Source organism: Mastomys coucha, unplaced genomic scaffold, assembly GCF_008632895.1.
Source record: "Mastomys coucha isolate ucsf_1 unplaced genomic scaffold, UCSF_Mcou_1 pScaffold11, whole genome shotgun sequence".
NCBI lineage: Eukaryota > Metazoa > Chordata > Mammalia > Rodentia > Muridae > Mastomys > Mastomys coucha.
Genome location: NW_022196893.1, coordinates 21,325,599 through 21,347,234, shown reverse-complemented (window position 1 = coordinate 21,347,234; position 21,636 = coordinate 21,325,599). Strand labels below are relative to the sequence as shown.

Genomic DNA, 21,636 nt, shown 5'->3' with positions numbered 1-21,636 from the left:
ATTTGTGGAAATATATTGTGTGAATTTGGTTTTGTCATGGAATACTTTGGCTTCTCCATCTATGGTGAGTGACAGTTTTGCTGGGTATAGTAGCCTGAGCTGGCATTTGTGTTCTCTTAGGGTCTGTATGACATCTGCCCAGGATCTTCTAGCTTTCATGGTCTCTGGTGAAAAGTCTGGTATAATTCTGATAGCCCTGCCTTTATATGTTACTTGACCTTTTTCCCTTACTGCTTTTAGTATTCTTTCTTTGTTTTGTGCATTTGGTGTTATTGACTATCATGTGGCAGGAGGAATTTCTTTTCTGATCCAGTCTATTTGGAGTTCTATAGGCTTCTTGTATGTTCATGGGTATCTCTTTCTTTAGGTTAGGAAAGTTTTCTTCTATAGTTTTCTTAAAGATATTTACTGGCCCATTACATTGGGTGTCTTCACTCTCTTCTATACCTATTATCCTTAGGTTTGGTCTTCTCTTTGCATCCTGGATTTCTTGGATGTTTTGGGTTATGAGCTTTTTGCTTTTTTCATTTTCTTTGACTGTTGTGTCAATGTTTTCTATGGTGTCTTCTGCCCCTGAGATTCTCTCTTCTATCTCTTGTATTCTGTTGGTGATGCTTGTATCTATGACTCCTGATTTCTTTCCTAGGTTTTATATCTCCAGAGTTGTCTCTCTTTCTGATTTCTTTATTGTTTCTATTTCCATTTTTACATTCTGGGTGGTTTTGCTCATTTCCTTTACCCATTTGATTGTGTTTTCCTGTAGTTCTTTAAGGGATTTTTGTGTTTCCTCTTTAAGAGCTTCTAGCTGTTTACCTGTGTTCTCCTGTATTTCTTTGAGGGTGCTATTTATGTCTTTCTTAAGGTCCTGTATCATTATCATGATAAGTGATTTTATATCTGAATCTTGCGTTTCCTGTATCATGATAATGGTAAGTGATTTTATATCTGAATCTTGCGTTTCCGGTGTGATGGTGTGTCCAGGACTTGCTAAGGTGGGAGAATTGGGTTTGATGATGCCAATTAACCTTGGTTTGTGTTACGCTTTCCTCCAGATATCTGGTTATCTCTAGTTCTACCTGCCCTTGCTAAATCTGCCTGGAGCCAGTCCTTCCTGTGATCCTGGTTGTGTCAAAACTCCTCAGAGTCAAGCTGTCTCTGTGATCCTGTGATTCTGGGATCCTGTGACCCTGGGCTTGTTAGACAACCTGGGAGTTCCTGTGTACCTGGTCCTGCAGGTCCCAGTTATTCCCGGTGTTGGGACAGATGTTGGATCCTCCTCACCTCTGATCCTCTGATCCTGAGAGTGTCAGAACACCTGGGAGTGGAGCTTCCCTTGGGTGTTGTGGGACTGGCTGCAGAGCTTGCACCCAAGGTCTGCTCAGGACACCAGCTTCTATTCATTTACTTACAGTCTCCTATAATTCTTTAAGGGAATTTTTTGTTTCCTCTTTAACGGCTGTACCTCTTTACCTGTGTTCTCCTGTATTTCTTTTAGGGAGTTATTCATGTTCTTCTTTAATTCCTGTAGCACCATCGTGAGATGTGATTTTAGTTCCAAATCTTGCTTTTCTGGTGTTTTGGGATATCCAGGATTTGCTGTGTTTAGGTTTGGATGAAGCCAAGTCGTCTTGGTTTCTGTTGGTAAAATTCTTGAGTTTGCCTTTTGTCATCTGTTGATCTCTGGTGTTAGATGTTCTTGCTGTCTCTGACTAGTGCTTGTTACTCCTGTGGGTCTGTAAGCCTGTGTCAGCACTTCTGGGAGATCAGCTCTCCTCTGGTATAACCCAGGCACAGATGGCTGTGGATCAGTACTCTGTCCTAGTCCTGGGGTCAGAGCACACCAGGATCTCCACTTTTGGGAAAGGTTCAGAGAAGGCTCCGGATCTGTTTTCCCTCCTAGGTGTAGACTGAGGATTAAAGGATCCTCTCCTGGCTGCTCTGCCACTTGTGAGGCCTGTGCCTCCTGACTGGTCCCGCCTTAGAAAGTCACCAGAGAGAAAATGGCGGATATCATCTGAGTCCCTGGGTTAGAGCACTCTGTGAAGACAGGCTCTCCATTTGCAGGGAAGGGGCAAAGAGGGCTGCGGATCCACTGCTGTCTCTCCTAGGTGTAGACAGAGGGTGAGAGATCCTGTCCCAGCTACCCTGCCACTTGTGAGGCCTCTGGAGTGAAGTTTTTAAAACAGTCTTAGTGGGAATCACCATTCAAGTAACAGATACACATAAACTGACATATTAGCCAGAAGTGGGTAAAGGAATGTGGGTAGCAAGCCAGCATTCTTTATCTGCCACAAAGAGCCCATGGAACAATGAAGAAAGCAGAGCTGGGGACCAGCATCCTGAGGCATCTCTAGTATCCTTTGACTTAAAGAATGGGATGTATCAGGGGTTTTTATTAGAGAAGGTGAAGCAACCAGTTAAACTCAATGAGAGAAATATAAGGGAAATTTTCTGTATTAGAACTAGTAGCCACTTATATTCTAAAGCTGTTTTGTGAAATAGAAGTTCCCAGCTAGATTCTATAGTCTCTCCAAAATACCCAGAGAAAAGTTATCTAATTTTCTATCAAAAGATCCTAGTCTTCATGTTTGAGATTAGAAGACTTTTTGTTCCTGTGAAGGAAAATCAGCTGCTGATGTGAAATGGGATCATGTCTACAAACACAAAATTATTATCATGTCAATTTCCATATCAAAACTGGTAAGGAACCCTAAAGGTGAAAAGCAGTTAAAGAATAAGAAATTTAATCAAAATTGAAACTCAAACCACTAAATGAACTCTTAGAAGCACTAGTATAAATTGACTTTTCCTACCAATATGAGGATTATCATATGTTTGATTTTTAAAATTATATTCTTCACTTTATTTATGATACCTTTATATATTTGATAAAATTATTTCCCCTTTTTCCAGTTCCCCCATATCTTCCCTACTTCCCTTCCAGCCAACTTTATTTTTTCCCTCTCCAAAAACTCCAACCCCAAATAAAAATCAAAGTAAACTTCAAAACAAAATAATAACCCTCAAGTTAGAACCTACTTTTGCCATTTTACATAGTGACAACTAAGACTCTAAATGGTATGTGCTTGCCTACTCTCCTGGAGCTGAGTGTGGAGCAAAGCTATTATTCAAATTCAGGCCTCTTGAGATTAAAGACTATTCCACAGGGAATAAAAATGAGGGGAAGTGGAAATAAAAGCAAAATGGACAAAACCGAAATGATGTGAAACCTATGAACAACTCAATGTAAGTCAAGGAGATTGATTTGTGTAAACAAGGAATATGGTGAGTATCTGCTGGGATTTCCAAGATCTCATGACCCTGAAGGAGGTTTTGGACAGACTCACATGACTGACAGCAAAGGAAGAGTTTGTTTACTAAGAAAGCAAAGCATTTGGAAGGGTGGATAAGGCCCAGACATAGAGAATGATCAAAGGTTCAAAGACAATGGCTTACAAAGGTTTAGGGATTTGAATCCCAGGGTCACAGGAATTTTATGCATAGAATCTGTTACTTTTGTATTTTTTAATTTTTTGTGTGTTTGTCTGTTTCCTGAGTATGCTTTATTCTCTGTCATGCTTACTGAGGAGGTTTTTCTCTTTAAGCTCTGAGTTGTTCTTTTTTTTTTTTTCCATTTGCTTATTTTTACCTCACTTTCTTCCCTACCTCCTACACAAAATGTACTACTTTAAAAACTACCTCTAGAAAAATAAGTTTATATCAGGGATCACATATTTGAAATTGTCTTCTATGCATTTAAAATAGATTTCTTAGGCAAAAGACAGGATTGGTTAAGAGGAATAAGTTCAACTGAACTAATTATGCTACAGTGACTATAGTTAATAACAATATATTTGACAATTGCAGAAAGTACATTTTAAATGTGTCACCAACACTCACACAAAATAATGTAATTGTTTTTATTTGGCATTCAATAATCTACACATGTCATATGCATCAAAATTATATTTTACTCCATGAGAATATATAATTTTTGTTAATTAAATTTTAAAAAAAAAAAAAGGCCCTTTGGTTAGTTTCTCTAAAGTCTGATGCAGCCACCTTGCAGAGAGGGTTCTGAGGAATTCGTTTATCTAAAAGTCTCAAGGGCACATTTAGCAAACAGGTGTGGGAAATCATTTCCTGATAAGTTACAAGATGAGAAAAACCAATTGAGCCAGGTAAATTCCACAAGCTGTGGGAAATGAAGGAGGCTAAAGCTAGCATGATAGAGAAACAGAGAGGAAAGATCTGTATTTAAGGAGAACTTCCTGGCTGTATCCTAATGCCCCTGGCATTCATTTCAGGAAATTATAAGATCTGAAGAAGATCCACACAACTCCCTCATCCTAATAGGCATAATAATAATGGCACTTTTTCTAACAGAGTGGTGTGAATGCCTCAGTTTGGTTAAGTGCTTACCTAACAGGCACAAGGTCCACAGTTCACACTCTTAGGCAATGAACGTACCAGATGTGGTGGTGCACAGCTGTTGTCTTACTTAGGGTTCTATTAGTGTGACAAAACATTGTGACAAAAAGCAAGTCGAGAGGGTTTATTTTAGTTTGTAAGTCCATACAAGGCATGATCCATCACTGAGGGAAGTCAGAACAGAAACTAAAAGAGGCCAGAACCTGGAGGAAGAAGCTGATGCAGAAGCTATGGAACACTGCTTACTGGCTTGCTCCATCATAGCTTGGTCATCATGCTTTCTAATAGAGCCCAGGACAACCATTCCAGCAGTGTTATCACCCACAAATGGGCTGTTAACCTCCCACATCAATAACCACTATGAAAGTGCACCACAGGCTTGCCCATAATCCAGTCTAGTGAGGGCATTTTCTCAATTGAGATTCCCTCTTCCAAAATTAGTCTATTTGGGCTGGAGAGATGGCTTAGTGGTTAAGAGCACTAATTATTCTTCCAAAAGTCCTGAGTTCAATTCCTAGCAACCACATGGTGGCTCACAACCATCTGCATTGTGATCTGATGCCCTCTTCTGGTGTGTCTGAAGACAAAACAACTACAGTGTACTCATATACATAAAATAAATAAATCTTTTTTTAAAAATGAGTATAGTTGACAAACATTGGAAGGTTCTGATTCAAAATGGTATGTTTGAGAATCAAGCTGACAAGAGGTAGAATTTGTGATAGTTAATGTAAATTTGCAACTCTATAAGATCTATAATGACCCTGGAGATAGGTCTCTAGGCAACCCTGAGTAGATTATCTTGATTACATTATTTGAAATGAGAAGTCTGACCTACTGTGGGTATCAACATTCTCTAGGCTGGAATTCTAGACTATGAAAAGAAAAGAATGAGCTGAGCATTAACACCATTGCTCTCTGCTACTTGACAATAAATGCAATATGCCTGTGACAGTGAGTTCACTAATGTGATGTCCAGTAGCTAGAAACTTAACAAAGAAAGTTTGCAATTTTTCAATACCTTAAGTTTCAAGGGATATAGAGCCTTCAAGGGAACATTGCTTGGGTCCTTAGTGGAATTGTGACAGGAGAAGCTACTGGTGAGCACCTAGGAACTGCATCCCTGTACCTCAGGAGATACTTGTAAGGTGATTCAGGGTCTATACCAAAGATCTTTGAGGTTCCAGATATCTCTGGGCCATAATGTGACAGAGGCCTTGGTGTTAAGCATGCCTTTATGGTCTCTGGGGTCTCAAAAAATATTAAATGGATCTGCAGTTTAGATATGATACCTCTACCTACATACAGAATGGGAAAACTAGATAGCACAAGAAAAAAAACTAAGCGAAATGGTACTTGCCTATCATACACATTGAAGAGGATATAAATGAGTCTAATTTGGTTTGCTATCAATACCCGAAAGGAAGATCAAGGACTGAAAGTTCAAACCAGGGAAGGTGGTAAACGCTGAAAAATTATCCCCACTGTCCCAAAGAAAAAGAAAGTCATTCCCTGTCACAGGGGGGCCTGTTTTGCTTGTATAACCACAAGGCCCTTTTCCTCTGCAATAGCTCATAAACAAAGGCAGGTGTATTTGCTTTTTCTCAGGCTTGACCTGAACTGATGTCCTGAGATAAGTACTGTCCTTCCCTTCTCATAGAGGGTTTTTCTCACTTCCGGGCCATCCCCACTTTGAGGACTGGGTGTGGTCCTTGGAAGAGGCCTTGGAACTGCTCCAGGAAACAGCACAGTAAGAAGGAAGGAGCCTTATTGACTAAGGCTTGGTTGGTTCCCTTACACTGGCCTGGGTGGCTACTGGATGAGCAACAAGATGGAGCTGAGAATGGCAGAAAAGAGGCGATTGCTTTTTTCTTAAAGTGTCACACATCTTTAGTTTCCTCCTCTTTCTAATTTGGCCCTTTGACTCTGAAGTTCTTCTCTAAATTACTAAGGACCTTGAAGGCCATGTTTTTGAAGTATTCATCTACTATTTACAAAGGCTTGACTTATTAATTGTACATGCAGGGTTTTGGCCCTCTGTACTCTTGGGGTCCAGACTGGTATAATTGCCTGATGCTTCAGCTGGCTTAGATGGAAAAAGAGCAGGGTTGTGGGAAACCCCTGTGTGGTTCTCAAAGGTTATTATTGTTAATTAGTTCAATAATGTCTTTTGTCATTTCTTCTAATAAACAACCATAATCATATCATTTTAGTAAGCTCGTCATCCTTCATTATCTACTTTATGGCCTGCTCTGGCTGGCAAGACCCTGTGTCTGGCTGTATTTGATTGTGAGTGTGAGTCTCATTTGCCTCGGTGCCTTTTCTCATGTGCACAGCAGGTGTCAGGACAGCATACATACACTGCTGGGTTAGGTCAAAAGCTACAGTGAGCCCTTAGAATTCTTTAATAAAGGTGGGGAGACTCTGGCTAAACAACACTGCCTAGTTATATTTGGGACCAACAAGACATGAAAGAAATAAAAGAATGAGTACCTGGAGTGTGTCAAATATTCTCCGTCATGTGAAGGAGGGGACTGTTTTCATGGGAGAAATAACTTTTAGTTGCTCTCTGTTTTATCTTCGTAGAGCCCCCTGCGTGCATTTCATCATATGAAATTCTCAGGCTAGGTGTGAGGTGAAGAGGCTGCATCTCTGTAGAGTTGGAGAGGCCCAAGAAAACTCTGTAGGTAAAGAGAAAGGAGAGGAGTCCAACAAAAAGTAAGGTCAGAGAGAGAAAAACAAGAGCAGTGTTAGTAGACTAAGGCATGGCTAGAGGTGTGGCTGGTGGTGGCTGTGCAGCTCACTGAGCAGGGACTTGTGTGTTCTCAAAGGGTGGAGTGGAAGAAAGTGTCCCGGAGTTGAGCAGAGAGAGGGGAACTGGTAGCACTTCCGCCGTCTCACAGCTGAGGGTTCCATGACAGGGACAAGAAGGCTTAGACACAAGAATTTTGACATCACTTCCTGAAGTACAGCCAGAGGTCCAATTATAGAGCACAGTTAATAGTTTAAATTTGCCACTAGGTAGCTAACAGTCTGAGAGCTGTCATATAGGCCCAATTGTATTACAAAAGAAAATATTTGAGATTCTAAGAATCAAACTTAGATGAATCTCTCTCTCTCTCTCTCTCTTTCTCTCTCTCTCTCTCTCTCTCTCTCAATGCATGCTAGCAAGAGTGGAATGGGATATAAGCAAAGAGATACACCGTTAATTTTATAAGAAGTTCACAGTTATCCTCAAAGCTTCCTTTCGTATGGATGGGTCCTTCCTTCCTCTGTGTCAAGGATGACTTGGCATAGGTGTGCTGTGAGTTGGGTTATCTCTCGATAATATAGACTTTCCAAGTTTTGGAAACAAACCCAGCTTCATTCCAGAGTCAAAGCAGTTCCATTATTTGAACTAGACTTACCTGGAGAGGACACTTCTAATTGGAATTGGATGTAGCTCAGCTGTGAGGGAAAGGGGAGCTCTCTGCCCTGGACAGAGTTATAACCTGCTTATCTATTGTCTCCTCAGTCCAGGAAGTCTAGTTGGGAATGGAAACTCTGCAGAGCAGTGGCAGGTGCTATTCAGGGACAAGGGAGGGGACCAAGAGATGAATGTATCTTCACGGTAGATCTGTTACTGTCTCTGTACTACGGCTGACAGTGCGTGGGACTCCGTGACAGAACAAATTCTGAGTGTCTTAATCTTATGGACAGGATGAAAGAAACTCATTAGCTTGACAGGAAACAGTGGTCCATCACAGCCAAGAGGCCTTCAGACTCACTGGAGAGCTGCCCTAGACACGGTCTTCAGTTGTCCACACTCTACTTGATTGAACACCAGAAGCGTCAGTATGAAGATAGGCCAAGGGCGACAAGGAGAAATTTCCCCACCCAGACCACCAAATGTCATGGGTGTGTGGGGGAGTCAGAGATGGAAAATTATTTACCAGAGCTGAACTATAAATATCTTAATAAAGAATAGATGCTGTGACCAGAAACAGCACGAAAATTCCTATGGCATGAACAGCCACCCTGGGGAGGGAAATAGGGAGGGAAACAGGGAAGGGAATGGGTTTGTTAAGGGAAGTTAGCTGGCCTTGTTTCCTGGACCATGTGTATGGGATCACAGAGATTCACTGTTGTGGTAAATTTTAAACCCAATTTACCAAATCAATCAATTCACAACTCAATTAATTGGTATACATGCTACTCACCTAGATTGGGCAGATCTACCACTACACTCCTCTATTCCCATCTATTAGATCCCATATGACTTGCGATTTCTCCAACCCACGAGCTTCAGCTCCATCTTCCTTCCACCTCCGAACCTCTCCAGTCTCCTCCCCATCTCCTCTCTCCCCTTCTCCCCCAAACTTTTCAGCTCCACCTTCCCTCCTGATGCCCAATCATCAGCCTTAGCCTTTATTAATCCCAGCACTTGGGAAGCAGAGGCAGGTGGATTTCTGAGTTCAAAGCCAGCCTGGTCTACAGAGTGAGTTCCAGGACAGCAAGGGCTATGCAGAGAAACCCTGACTCTGACCAAAAAAATAAAAAATTAAAAAAAAAATTTAAAAAAAAAAATTAAAAAAAAAAATTAAGGTTGGGAGAAGGTTCACAAGGCACCTGTATATGTGATTTTTCTCCTGTCTGCAGTGCTTTCCAGGAGAGGAGAATTAGCATCAAAATACAAGGCCAGGGCTATCCACAACACACTGTCTTGGTGCCTTCAATTTTATAACATCATTTCTCTCCCATACTGGCAATTTGGGATGAGGCATCAAGGGCCTGATGGGAGTTAGGCTACAGTAGTTTGTAATAGGCATAAGTCACTGGGTCAGAACTAAGCAATTAGAGCCCTACTGTGAGAGAGTGGATGGCTTTTTTTGTTACTGGTTGTCCTTTTGTTTTAGGTCATGTTGTCTCTATGTTAGGGCAAATTCTGATCAAATAGCTCAGACATAGTGATGGTAGCTAAATGTTGCTGAGTGCCAGAGTGAAAAGGGTATTGCACACAGAAGAGTAAAGGCTGCCATAAATGCACATGTCGGACCTAGGGTCATTACACTAGAGAAGTAAGGCAGAGAGACAGTTGCCACAGGCTCCCTGTTAAATGTGGCATCTAGAATGTTCAACTCAGTACAGAGAAAATTCTGGAAGACAAGAAAAGAAGAAAAATGGTGGCAAGCTCAGTAAGGGATAAAAACTTTCAAATAGAAAGCAGATTAGTTTGGCAAATTTAATATATAGTATGGTTAATATGTGCAAAAGCTTTTGTGTTTACTCAACCTCTAGCAAGAGAGAGCTTAAGCTACATTTACACACACACACACACACACGTCAACCATGAATGATCAGTGTTCACTGAAAGTCCTGAAAAAGAACTGAGGCTTATAGTGAATACTCGGCTGATCAGCTGATTGGAACATCAGTGATTATGCAGAACTGAAATGTTGAAGTTCCAGAGGTAATTGGGGATTTCTTGACTGCATTTGAGCAGTTATGTATTGCTCACTCCTGTGTATGACCCAATGTCCTTGTGACTATTAGGTCTTTTGGGATGTAAAGACGCCCCTATCTTCCACCAGCTACTAGGAATGGCATCAGATAGTATGTGAGGTCAATAGCAGTGGTACCCATGGTTACTGGCTTCTCTATTGCTAGGATAACCATAATCAGAAACAACTTAAGCCAAAAAGGGTTTATTGCATCTTTCAGATTAGAGTCCAGCATCAAGAAAAGCCAGGGCAGGAACTCGGAGGCAGGAATTGAAGCAGAAACCATGAAGGAATACTATTTACTAGATTGTTTCCAGACTTATAGTCAGCTGCCTGCCTTTTCTCTCTTTGAGATGGGGCATATTAGAAACATGGTTTTTCTGTATAGACCCGAGTGTTCTGGAACTTGCTCTGTAGGTAGGACTAACTTCAAACTCTTGGATCTGCCTGCCTCTGCCTCCTCAGGGCTGTGATTAAGGGCATGCACCATCCCTGTATCAGCTACCTTTCTTATAAATCCCAAAGTCATGTGCCCATTGATGGCATTGCCAACAGCGAGCTGGTCCTCTGTCATCAACCATTAATCAAGAAATTAGTCCTGCAGACAATGCTCATAGATTAATCTGATGAAGGGGATTCTCCTGTTGTATTATTTCCAGGTGCATCAAGTTAAGAACAAAACTAACCAGAACCCCCTGCTTTGTTTAAACAATGAACTTACCAGTATATTTGAAAACTGTTAATTTATGACCACCTTTACTCTGTATGCCTTATAATACAGAAACTAACACCTTAGGTTTCTAAACATTGCTTATTAGTTTATTGGCATCCCATCTTTTTTCTCCTCCAATGTCCAGTTCAAGGAAGGAGAAAATGTTTGGAGAACAAGCATTTAACACTACAGGTTGTTTTATCTTTGATAACTATGTGAATACAACATACAAATTTTAGGGTAAGTGGGGAAATCTAACTAAAAATTACCTGACTTTACAGTTCACTTTATTTAATATTTCTAAGTTGGTTTACTTTGCACACTTAACTAGAAGTCTTAAGCAATAGAATTTTTTTAATCATAAATGGGCAGCCTGCCTTAACTGAAAGAAAATATCTAAAGTGATGGAATTATGAAGCACCCAAAGTTGTTAAAAATAAATAGAAAATTATTAACAAAATTTTAGATATTATGTCCAAACTCAAACTCAAGATAAATTCTGAATGACCTCACCAGTTCCTTTCTCCCTTACTCTTGCCTATCCTCTGACTTAGCACTTAGCCTTTTTATCCCATTACTTAACAAATTCTAAACCAAAGAACAACATTGCTGTGACCTGTTTTAGAGTGAAGGAGAGAAGAGTGATCTCAGAGAATATCAGATGTCCCTCTTTCCAAAGGTGACCGTCCCAAAGCAGCTTCCACATACTCTCAGATGTGTATGCCTGTCTTGCGAGTGCCTCTGTTTCCTACATCTTGTGGTTCAGCTTATACTAAAATATCTGTAATGAAATCTCTAACCCTGCTTCAAACTGGCTAAGCCTAATATTCATTTCTGTGTCAAAGCCAAATCTCAATTTGTCCTGAGCCAAGGCCTATCGGTGATTAGGGGAATCCATCAGGCTGCAGAGAGTGCTGATCTAGAGTTGTGTGTCTGGCCCCTTGCTGCTGGTATCTAGGGCTCATGCTGAGACCCATCCGTCAGAAGCATTTTTTCTGAGTTTGCTTGACTGTCTCTTCACTGCCTCACCCTGCTAAGAAGCGTGGCTTGCATGTTATGTGAATTTGTTTGCTTCTGTTTTCTGGCCAGAGATCCATGTAGTGTTTGAGTGGAAGACAGAAATACTTGTATCTTAAATATAGAATCTAACCTTATTACTGGAAGATTCAAGTAGTCTAAAATCCTGATGTCGAGCTACGACTGCATACTTAAAGCAGTATCTTTTGCTTCAAGAGCTAGCCAGCAGAGGAAGAGGCCTCTACTGATGGAGGTGCTGACCTCAAGAGCACTTTAGGCTAAAGCTTTCTACTTATGAAAATCTCAGGGAGAGAGAAACAACATTTCTAGTCATTAGGATAGAAGGTCAAGCAGATGTATTCCCTAGATAGCAATAAGTCATAATGAGGTTAAACAAAATTGCCTGTACTTGTCTGAAAAAGATAAAAGGACAGGAAAATCAAAAGGTAAATAGATAAAAGAAGTACAGATTCTTACACTAGGCACCATTTAGTTGCGTGGTGTGAATCCCTGACTCTCCTCTCATTTCCTGTTCTACATGATGACCAGAGATGTGTCTATTGATTGAGATGCGCTGTGTTTCAAGAGATGATTAGTCATGTGGTATTTTTCCCCTTTAATAGACATTTATTATCTAGGGAATACATCTGCTTGACCTTCTATCCTAATGACTGGAAATGTTATTTATCTCTCCCTGAGATTTTCAACAAGAAAGTTTCAAAGTACCTATCATAATTGCTCAAACCTTTAAAAGACAGTTGTTTTTAATGTCTTATGAAAACATAGCATAATTAATAGGTTTCATCATTAGTGACTATTAGATTTTTTTTAAAAAAAAATTTCCTGGGTTTTCACTCCAAATATAATTTTCATATTAAGCAGAAATACTTTTGTAGGAATGAGACTGCTAAAACAGAAAGGCATCATCGAGCAAGGGAAAAGGGTGAACGGGATGTAGATGCTGAGGGGTTAATGACCTCAAGGCCTCAAGTGGGCTGGAAACCTCCCAGCAGGAAATGTAGACAAGCTATCAGCATCCCTTTCAAAGGAGCAGGGAAGCTCCTGCCAGCTTCAGAGTGCCACTCTCCCTTGTCATTGACAGCCTTGAGACTGCTGGGGAACAGATCTACAGATGGTGTCTGGCCGTCCTGTAAGTTCCACTTCTGCCCCATGACCCCCAACCTCTGCAGCCCCAAATCTCAGTACACGGTCTCCCCTCCTCCAGAGGCTACTGCCCTTCTCTAGTCCCATTAAAGGAAGACAGTCTGCTTCTGTTGAGGTCTCCCTTTGATTTTAACGTTTCCTTGATCAGCCCCCCCCCCAGTCTAACAGACATGAAGTGTATTCTTGCTAATGAGGTTAAAGAAAGAGGACATACTTTGGGATGAGAAAAAAAAGCTTCATATGGGTAAGAAAATATTGTTCCAAAGTGGAAAGATAATTGAGGACAAAATTAGGTTACCGAATATTGTTTAAAAAATGATTGTGAGTGCTAAGAATTGGGGAGAGATGATGTAGTTAAAATTAAATTAGATAAAGTCAAAGGTCATTAAATAATCCAAAGTTATAATTTAACACCCTGAGATAAAACTGGTATTTTCTTGTGTATCGATTTGCTTTTGTAGTATTTACAAAAAAGAAAACTTGGTTTAAAAAAAGTAATTTGCTTTATCTTTTTATTAAATGGAGTACTTAAAATGTATGACCAGATTATACGCAGGTGCAAAGTTTGTTTTCCCAGACAGTAAAGCCTCCACGGCTGGGTAGTCACTGCCTCAGTAAAAGGGAAAATTCTGTTAGGAGGAATTATTTTTACATGGAACCCTCCTACCAGATTACATGAAATTTAGCTCTTTATCCTTTTCACTGGATTAACTGTCTCCGTCTTCTGGTTTTGTTGAGGGAATGAATGACAATGACAATAAAAATCAGTTGGCAAAATTAAACCAAGCTATTGACATGTTTGGTCTAATATGTTTCCAAATATCTCTTTTTAAAACTTTTTACTGGTTGTTTGTGAGTTTCACATTATGCACCCCATCCCCACACATCTCCCCATCCCTTTGTATTTGTTCTCTGCCTTGGCAATCTCGAGATCAAAATAAAACAAAACAAAGCATAGACATCATCTCTTTGTGGAAGCTGTAGTATGTCACAGTATGTCCCACTGGATACCTTTTATATGCACATCTTTATTACTTGCAAATGCTCATTGCAATGAATCGTTGGTCTGGTTTGCAGCCCCTGGCCACTGGCTTCCTGCTACACTCTTAAGACTGTGTTCTCACCAGGACTCCTCTTGGATATTTTGTTGTTGCCCTGTCTCATGGAGATCCTACAGGTTTGCTTCTGCAGGACCAGTCCCTTCACACACACCAGCAGTTCACCCATGGGGTATATGTTGGGGTGGCTCAACTCAAAGCCCTGGATCTCAAGCTAGATGGTGGCTGAGTTGGTGAGTCTGCCAGCTCTCCTGTGCCTGCATCACCAGGGTGAGCTCTCTAGTACTACTGGGTTACCTCACATATTGACACAGTCACCAAGGGGCTAGGCCAGCTCTCCAGATTTCCACCCTTGGAGCTGGCTCACAGTGCTGATTAACTCAGAGAGCTTCAGTGACTGCAGAGGTTGGACTATTGTGGGCCCTGATCATGGTTACACTTTGCCTTATGCTATATTCTCCTTTGAATATTCATTTAAGAGCTACCATATGTATGGCCTGACAATCTTGTTAGCCCCTCCTTTGGAGAATCTACCCTGGCTTCTATCAAGCAAAAGCTAAGAGCGCCCCTGCTCTAGCAAGGCCTATGGCTGAGATTTCCCTCATCTACTGTGACTGGATGTCTACACAAACATACTTGAAAACGATGAAGATTTACGACTTTCCCCATACTGTTGCTATGCAAATTTTATAAAACTATTCCCCAATTGGAACACGAAATTTGGAGTAACCTAAACCTAGGCTCCTGGGTGATAGCTGTTCATATTTGAATCCAAAATAACAACTTTTTAAACTCTTAGATGTGAGACTTATGATAGTTTTTAATGTGATGTGATATTTGTGTGTGAGAGTGCATGCACACACATATGTGCATGCATGTATCAAGTAATAATGAGACAGGATTGAAATCATGGGGACCTGGAAGAGGAAAGGCATCCCTCAACCAGGAGCCTGAATGAAGTCTCTTGACAACCAAAAGGCAAGAATTTCAGCACAATCAATATATGCTCCAATGGCTGTCAACATGGAGACAACAATGAATGCCCTAGGCTTAAGGCCTGAAATTATGTGACTCTAGAATGGACAGACCTTTTTTTTCTTTCCCCAGGCATTACCTGAGTCTCTCAAACAAAGCTGTTAATTTTATTTCTGTTTATCTTCCATTACACCTCACTCCACACCAGGCACCTGATCAGGTGTAATCCTTTGGATACTGTCAAAGACTGTGGTAGTATAAAAAGACAAGGAATTGTGTTGACATGGAGAGAAAAGGTTGGGTGAGGAAGGAGGCTCTGCTCTAAAGCAAGAATCTTCAGAACACCCCGACCCCACCAGAGAAGGACCTAATGCCCCACCCACCCACACCCACCCCAAGACAACATGTGCTTCCAACCAAAGGACACCCTGTCTACACCAACAAGAGAGGCTCTGAAAAGAGTTCAGGCAGCTGCCAGCAGGGTATGGAGTCAAGTGACTTTTGTTGGTGACATTTTTTTTTTTTAGGTCAGGAGTTCTCAACTTATGGGTGGTGACCCCTTTGGGAGTGGAAGACACAGATATTTACATTATGATTCATAACAATAGGAAAATTACAGTCATGAAGTAGCAATGAAAATAATTTTATGGTTGAGGTCCACCACACCACAAGGAACTAAAGGGTCACAGCATGAGAAGAGTTGAGAACCACTGTTCTAGGGCCTTGTGTGAGGTGTGTGAAGCATCGCTGTCACTCATCTGAGAATCCCTGCATATTACTGCATGTTATCTTCACTTCTTGCTTATGTTTTCTGGCCAAAGACCCAAACTGGAATCCACATTCATTATAAATACTCACTTCTTTATTTTTTCTTAATTCAAGAATCCTGTTAACCCATTCCATGCTGTTTCTGCTTAACTGCAGCTATTAAGTCCCTGCCCCCTTCCGCCTACTTTGCTGAGGACTTCCAGTGTTGTTACTTTACTTCCTGTTTGTAAAACTAATATTCTCAATTAAGAGGAACTCTGCCCATCTCATCCTCTGTGCAGCATCAGTGGCTTATATGGACAGCTCAAACTTTTTCAACTTGAGCTTTTGATTCTGCCTTCTCTGTTGATTTTTTTTTCAAGAAACAGGGTTCCCCCACAACCAAAATAAGTACATTTAAACTCTATGCTTTTCTCATTTTATGAGTGGATAAATTCAGCTGTTAGAATATAAATAAAATGCACAGATAAGTGTATAGAATTAGAAACAATTTTTCTGAGTAAAGTAACCAAGACCCAGGAAGACATCACATGTTTTCTCTCATCTGTAGATAAGAGCTTTGTGTCTTTGGATAAGCCCATTTCATTTAGAATACCCAGAGAAGTCACATAGTGATAAAGAGTCATAGGAGTCAGTTTTCAGAACAGGAGAGATAGAACACAGTGGTATAAAAGCCATGTTGTACGGCTTACTGGCACAGAGAGGCATGACACGGAAGCAAGCAGCCACATGACCAGGAGTGGAGCTTTAAAGAAAAAGGAAGCTCACCATATCTGTAAATGCATAATTATGCTGATGCTAGCACCAGAAAGTAATACAAAAAGAGGAAAAGTTGCCCAGGACTCACAAAAATGGGTGGGCCCAATGACCCTCAGGATAGCCTCATGGCGGTGGGGGATAAAGGTCCTGGGATATAGTATACTGTCTCCTTAGAGGAATAAGCAACCCTCCTTTTCTTTAGTTCGGCTTAAGGGAAGCCTGCCTTCCTAGGTGGGGTCTAATCTCTCCTTCCAAGGGCAGGCCCTTACCAGCTGACTGACTAGCCCAACTGAAATCTACCCAAGTAGAGGTTTTATTCTCTTGACTAGTTTTCCCTTGTATTGCTGCTTTAAACACATTGCAGGCCAAACCTATAAGAGTCCACAAAAATGTATCTGTCAAGGTTTCTTGAGAAAGATGCAATTCTATTGAATAGTATTTATGAAAGTATCTGAACTATATGTCATTTCATGGACATCTGTATGATAGTTTGTTTAGTATAAGTTGCTATTATGGCAATAGGTGACTTTGGTTAATTAAAATCCTTTTATTAGGAAAAAAAGGAGTCTAAAATACCCTTTGATTGCCTCAGTTGACTCATAGAAGTGGTCTCTCCCTGTCTGGTCGCTGGGAAGTGAATCTGAGTCACACCCCTCTTTGTCCACTTTCTCCCTTCATTTACTTCACTCATTCTGTAGATGACTGATTTAATTGTATCTTCCTTGTTCCTGGGCTCCCCAACTAAGTTATTGTGTACTATGGGCCATGTCCTTCCTTCCTTTAGGAAAACACCTCTCCTCAAAAAGCAAAGAAAAAGCCAAAGTTCCTTATGTTGTAGCATGTGTAAATCTCCTCAGAATGAAGTAAATGTAAACCTACAAACTAAAATTCTGGAAAACCTAGGGAAACCTTTGTGGCTTTGTACTGGGCAATAGCTTCTAAATCAGGTCACTGAAAGTGTGACCAATAAAACTTTATCAATACTATTCTCTTCTATTGGAAAGCCATCATTGCAAGAATGGAAACAAAAACACCTGCAAACATATATGTGGTAAACACTTGATTCATGTCAGTGGAAAACACAGCGTTCTTTTATATTTTCCCAGTTGCTTATATATTTCAAAACTGAGTGTAGTGGCACTCACCTTTCATCATAGCATGGGGGAGGCAGAAGCAGATGGATTTCTCTGAATCTGAAGCCACCCTGGTCTACATATCGACTTCTAGGCCAGCCAGGATTACATACTGAGCCCCCATTTCAAAAGACTCTTTCTCAGAACAACCACAACAACAAGAAACAAAAATCAAGAATTTAAGAATGGACTCAGAAGGAAGATCAAGGGCAATCTTACTAGAACATGAAGCTAATTAACTAGACAATCTTAACTTCTGTCCCTAGTCTATATTTGTCTTAGCAGATTTCTACCTGGCTGTTGCTAACAGACTCCATCCAGGGAACACCTGAGGACTTCAAGCTGCTGAACCCCGACTTGCTAAAAGCTGATGTTGGCCCGATATCTGGTAAATATGACCGCTCCCAGTCTTTCAGCTGGGTCATCTAATCAGGTGCTTCGGATGAATGCCACATTGCCCAGCCTTTGACTAATATTTCAGCCTTCCTGGGCTGGGGCTGCTAAAAGACAACATCCTAATGTCAACAGGAAGCAGTTACAGAATTAAATTACAACGTCCATTACCCCACCTAACAGACTGAGATGCAAATTCAAAAAGGCCTGCATTTTGTCAATAACCTGTGATTCTTAGGTCCAGTTGACTCCTTGGCCAATGACTTGAGCAAAAGAACTGATGATTCAATTATTTGATGCAGTTAAAAATCAGAGGGTGGAATGAGAGGACTGTGTTAGCCAGAGCCAGGCTAACTCCATGACAGGCTGCAAACTGGCAGTTTGGGAGACTAGGCCTAAGTTTCTGCTTCCCAGAAATGGGAACCCAGATCCAGGAACATTTTAAATGTCATTTTCATCAGATCTCAGAAAGATCTAAGAACCACAGTCCATTAAGGGACATCCAAGGCACACAAACTTTGTTCCTAGTTACTTACTTTAGACTCAAACCTGAAAACATACAGGAAGCTAGGTGAACCTTATTTCCAGAATTAATTAGCACTCTGTAGGACAACAGAAAGTTTAAATATACATAATAATCTTATAGGTTTTGACATAATATTTATACCATAAGAAAAGTTTTCAAAGGAGTCAGACAAAATCCAAAACTATATGATATTAGTGGTAATAGATTAGTCCCATTTTAAAATTTCTTCTGTCCCATACCAGGTGTCTCTTCTGGTCTGAGACAGATTTTGGATTTTCCTTTAACAAGCATACATGAGTTTAGAGAAGGTAAAAGTTACACTCCAACCCTGAAGCCAGCTTTATTTTTTTAAATGAATTGGGACCACATAAAGACTATTTGTCACATATGTCTGTAGAGGACAACCACATAAGTTGGCCAATTTACTCTTTTTTCTTGGGACATTTTTTTCGTCATGATTGTTGGAGTCCAGGAGTTGTTTCCACAAAGCACACAAACACTGATCTCAGAAAGATGAGGATAATTTACGAATGCACATCTTAAGACTGATCAATCAGGGCCGTAGCTAAGAATTCTGGGCTGAGGCTATGACCCTGAACATCTTTGTCAGCTTATAAAAAGGCTAAAACCCGCAACAAGCACAGTGAGCTCATACTCAGTGGAAGGAAATGAGATCTGGTGGTTGGCTCTGACTCCAACCATTTTAGACATGGTTCATATTTACCTTTAATGTTATAGATCCTCTGTAAATCTTTGTGGAATTTCTTAAGATTAATAAACCTCATGCAGAGCATAACAGGATATGTGATCAGCATGACCTTGCTCTGAGTCAAGTCATTTTTCTGTATCAATGACTAACAGGCATATTGCAGCAACAATATGAAATAGCTGGAAGGCATGGAACAGAATGACTACAGCTATGCTAGGGGGGCCGGTTTCAATAATGACCCTTCTTTTTAATTACATGTTTCAGTTGTCCAATGGTCTCCAGATTCCAAGGTTGGATGTTTTTATTCTCCTGGAAAGATTAAAAAAAAAAAAAAAAAAAAAAAAAAAAAACCTAAAAACCCTGCCCAACTCTAACTCTGGGGTTTCTTTTTTAGTAGATTTTATCTTTCCTAGGGCAAAATTATTTTTGGTAATAAAAAGTATTATCTTTCAATTGAAATTTTTAAAAATCTTTTGAAAATTGGAAACTATATACTTTAGTGGATAAATATACTTATTTCCTTTTTTTCTTTATATATATAAATTTAAGGTGTAAGTATATTTAATTTTAGATCACAAAGGACATTCACTTTGAGTTTCAGTCTGCATTTTGCAAGCGGCTTTTAAATTTAAATCACTGTAATTTTTATATGCCTCACAAGTACTGGGATTAAAGGTCTGAATCACCATCATCTTGTTCACTGTAATTCTAGAATTTGGCAAGTAACTAATGTATAGAGATCCATATGTCTCTGCTGGGATTACAGGCATGGGCTACCCCTTCCTGCTCAAATATTTTATCTTAGCTCCAACATTCCAACTCATAGAGATTTAGAAAATGAATTTGAACTGTAGTAGCCCTTTGAATGTACTCAAAACATTTTAAATCTTTTAACTGTGTTTTGAGTACCAAACAACAAAAATATTCTTTTTCTTTAAGAAGAAAACTCAAAAGCTGATGTCCAAAATGGTGTGGGCTATGTGGCAATCTACAGTCTAACATTCAATTTAAGAAAACTCATTTGTCATTTCGCACCAGTAAGGTAATGTGCCTTTGGTAAATTATCAGTCGAAAATATTATTACTTTTTATTTTTTTCATGCCATTTTAAAGGTAGGGTGCTTGTTACCTTTGAAAGACTAACATCTGCTGTGTCCTGCTTATGGACAACCTGGACAGGCTGTGACTGTTCTTTTACTATTTTTCTCAGAATCATCCTTTATTTCATGGTTTGTTTCTGAGATCAGAGGAATGTTTTTTCTTTTTTTTAAAAAAGCTTTTATTGCATTATGATGAGAAAAGTTACATGATTTCAATTTATTTGAATTTGTTAACATTTAAGAACATATTTTAAGTAAATAGAATTAAATCATATTCTTGTTTCCCTTTTGTACCCCCACTCCTCCCAGAGACCCCCCTTCAATACTTACAATATCTTTTTTGTCATATTCTTTAAAATTTATAAAATATTATAACAATAAAAATGAGTATTATAAAGTTGTTTGATATAAAACAATAATCAATTTAAGTCTTATGTAGATGCTCGTCTACTGCAGTAGTGAAAATACATTTTTCTCAATATAAATTTTAAATAACTCCAAACATATTAACTGTATACTTCAAAATAATACATCACTACTAGTATTTTCTTAAATTAACATGAATATATAAAGTCTTTTGGTTTGTTTTGTATTTAGTAGAGTTTAAAATCTTGGCTCTTACTGTGGTATAAGCCCAAAGTAAGAACAATTTTTAGACATTGGGTTTCATTGTAATAAGGCTGTACTTCAATGACCCTCACATCACCAAAGGATTTTACATCCATTGTAGCTAAGCTGAGAGTTGATAGTTCTGCTGCACCAAGAAATGAATTGTAGGCTCTATCTTTGGATACAGACTTATTGTTATGGTCAAAGCTATTTGACTTGAGTGAGTGTCTTTATTCTCAGCCCACAGAGAACAGGTTACATTCATTTAAGAAATGGTGTAGGAATTAAGATGGTCTATCCATAAAGTCATTCACCAACTGTTTCAATAAACAATAGTTTCTGCTTTGAGGGTGGCACAGACATTAGATGAGGGTAAGAATTTGGTTCATTAGCTGTGATAATATAGAAAAGCATTCATCTCACAGAAAGAGTAACTTTTAAAGTCTTCTTCTTCAAACTTGATACAAGAGTTACAAACTCAAGCAAAGCATTCAGTCTCACTCTTTGTTATTTTCTTACAAGCAACCTCCCTAGTTAATTGTCTATGTTTCTTTTGGGTATATAAATACTTTTGAAATATGTAAGCTGTTCTGAAAACCATACTATAGTGTAAAGACATGAAAGAAACAATACTACTAATAGAGAGGCTGAGATAGGAGAAGAAAGATTTCAAGACCATTATGTGGTACACAGAAAGACACCGTCACAAACAAGCTGAAAGTATATATAGATTGCAAAATATTGGACCTATTCCTCCAATTACCAAATTAGAGAGACCATTGGATGACAATCAATAAATTTCT

At 39.6% G+C, this 21,636-nt stretch overlaps 1 long non-coding RNA gene across 1 annotated transcript in view; it reads right to left on the bottom strand.

Moving 5' to 3' along the window:
• The window catches only part of LOC116078155, an 87,051-nt gene that overhangs the window by 23,230 nt on the left and 42,185 nt on the right, over positions 1-21,636 (bottom strand). The window contains exon 2 of the long non-coding RNA XR_004113438.1: positions 6,925-7,112. This is a non-coding gene — a long non-coding RNA (uncharacterized LOC116078155). The remainder of the gene's footprint in view (positions 1-6,924; positions 7,113-21,636) is intronic.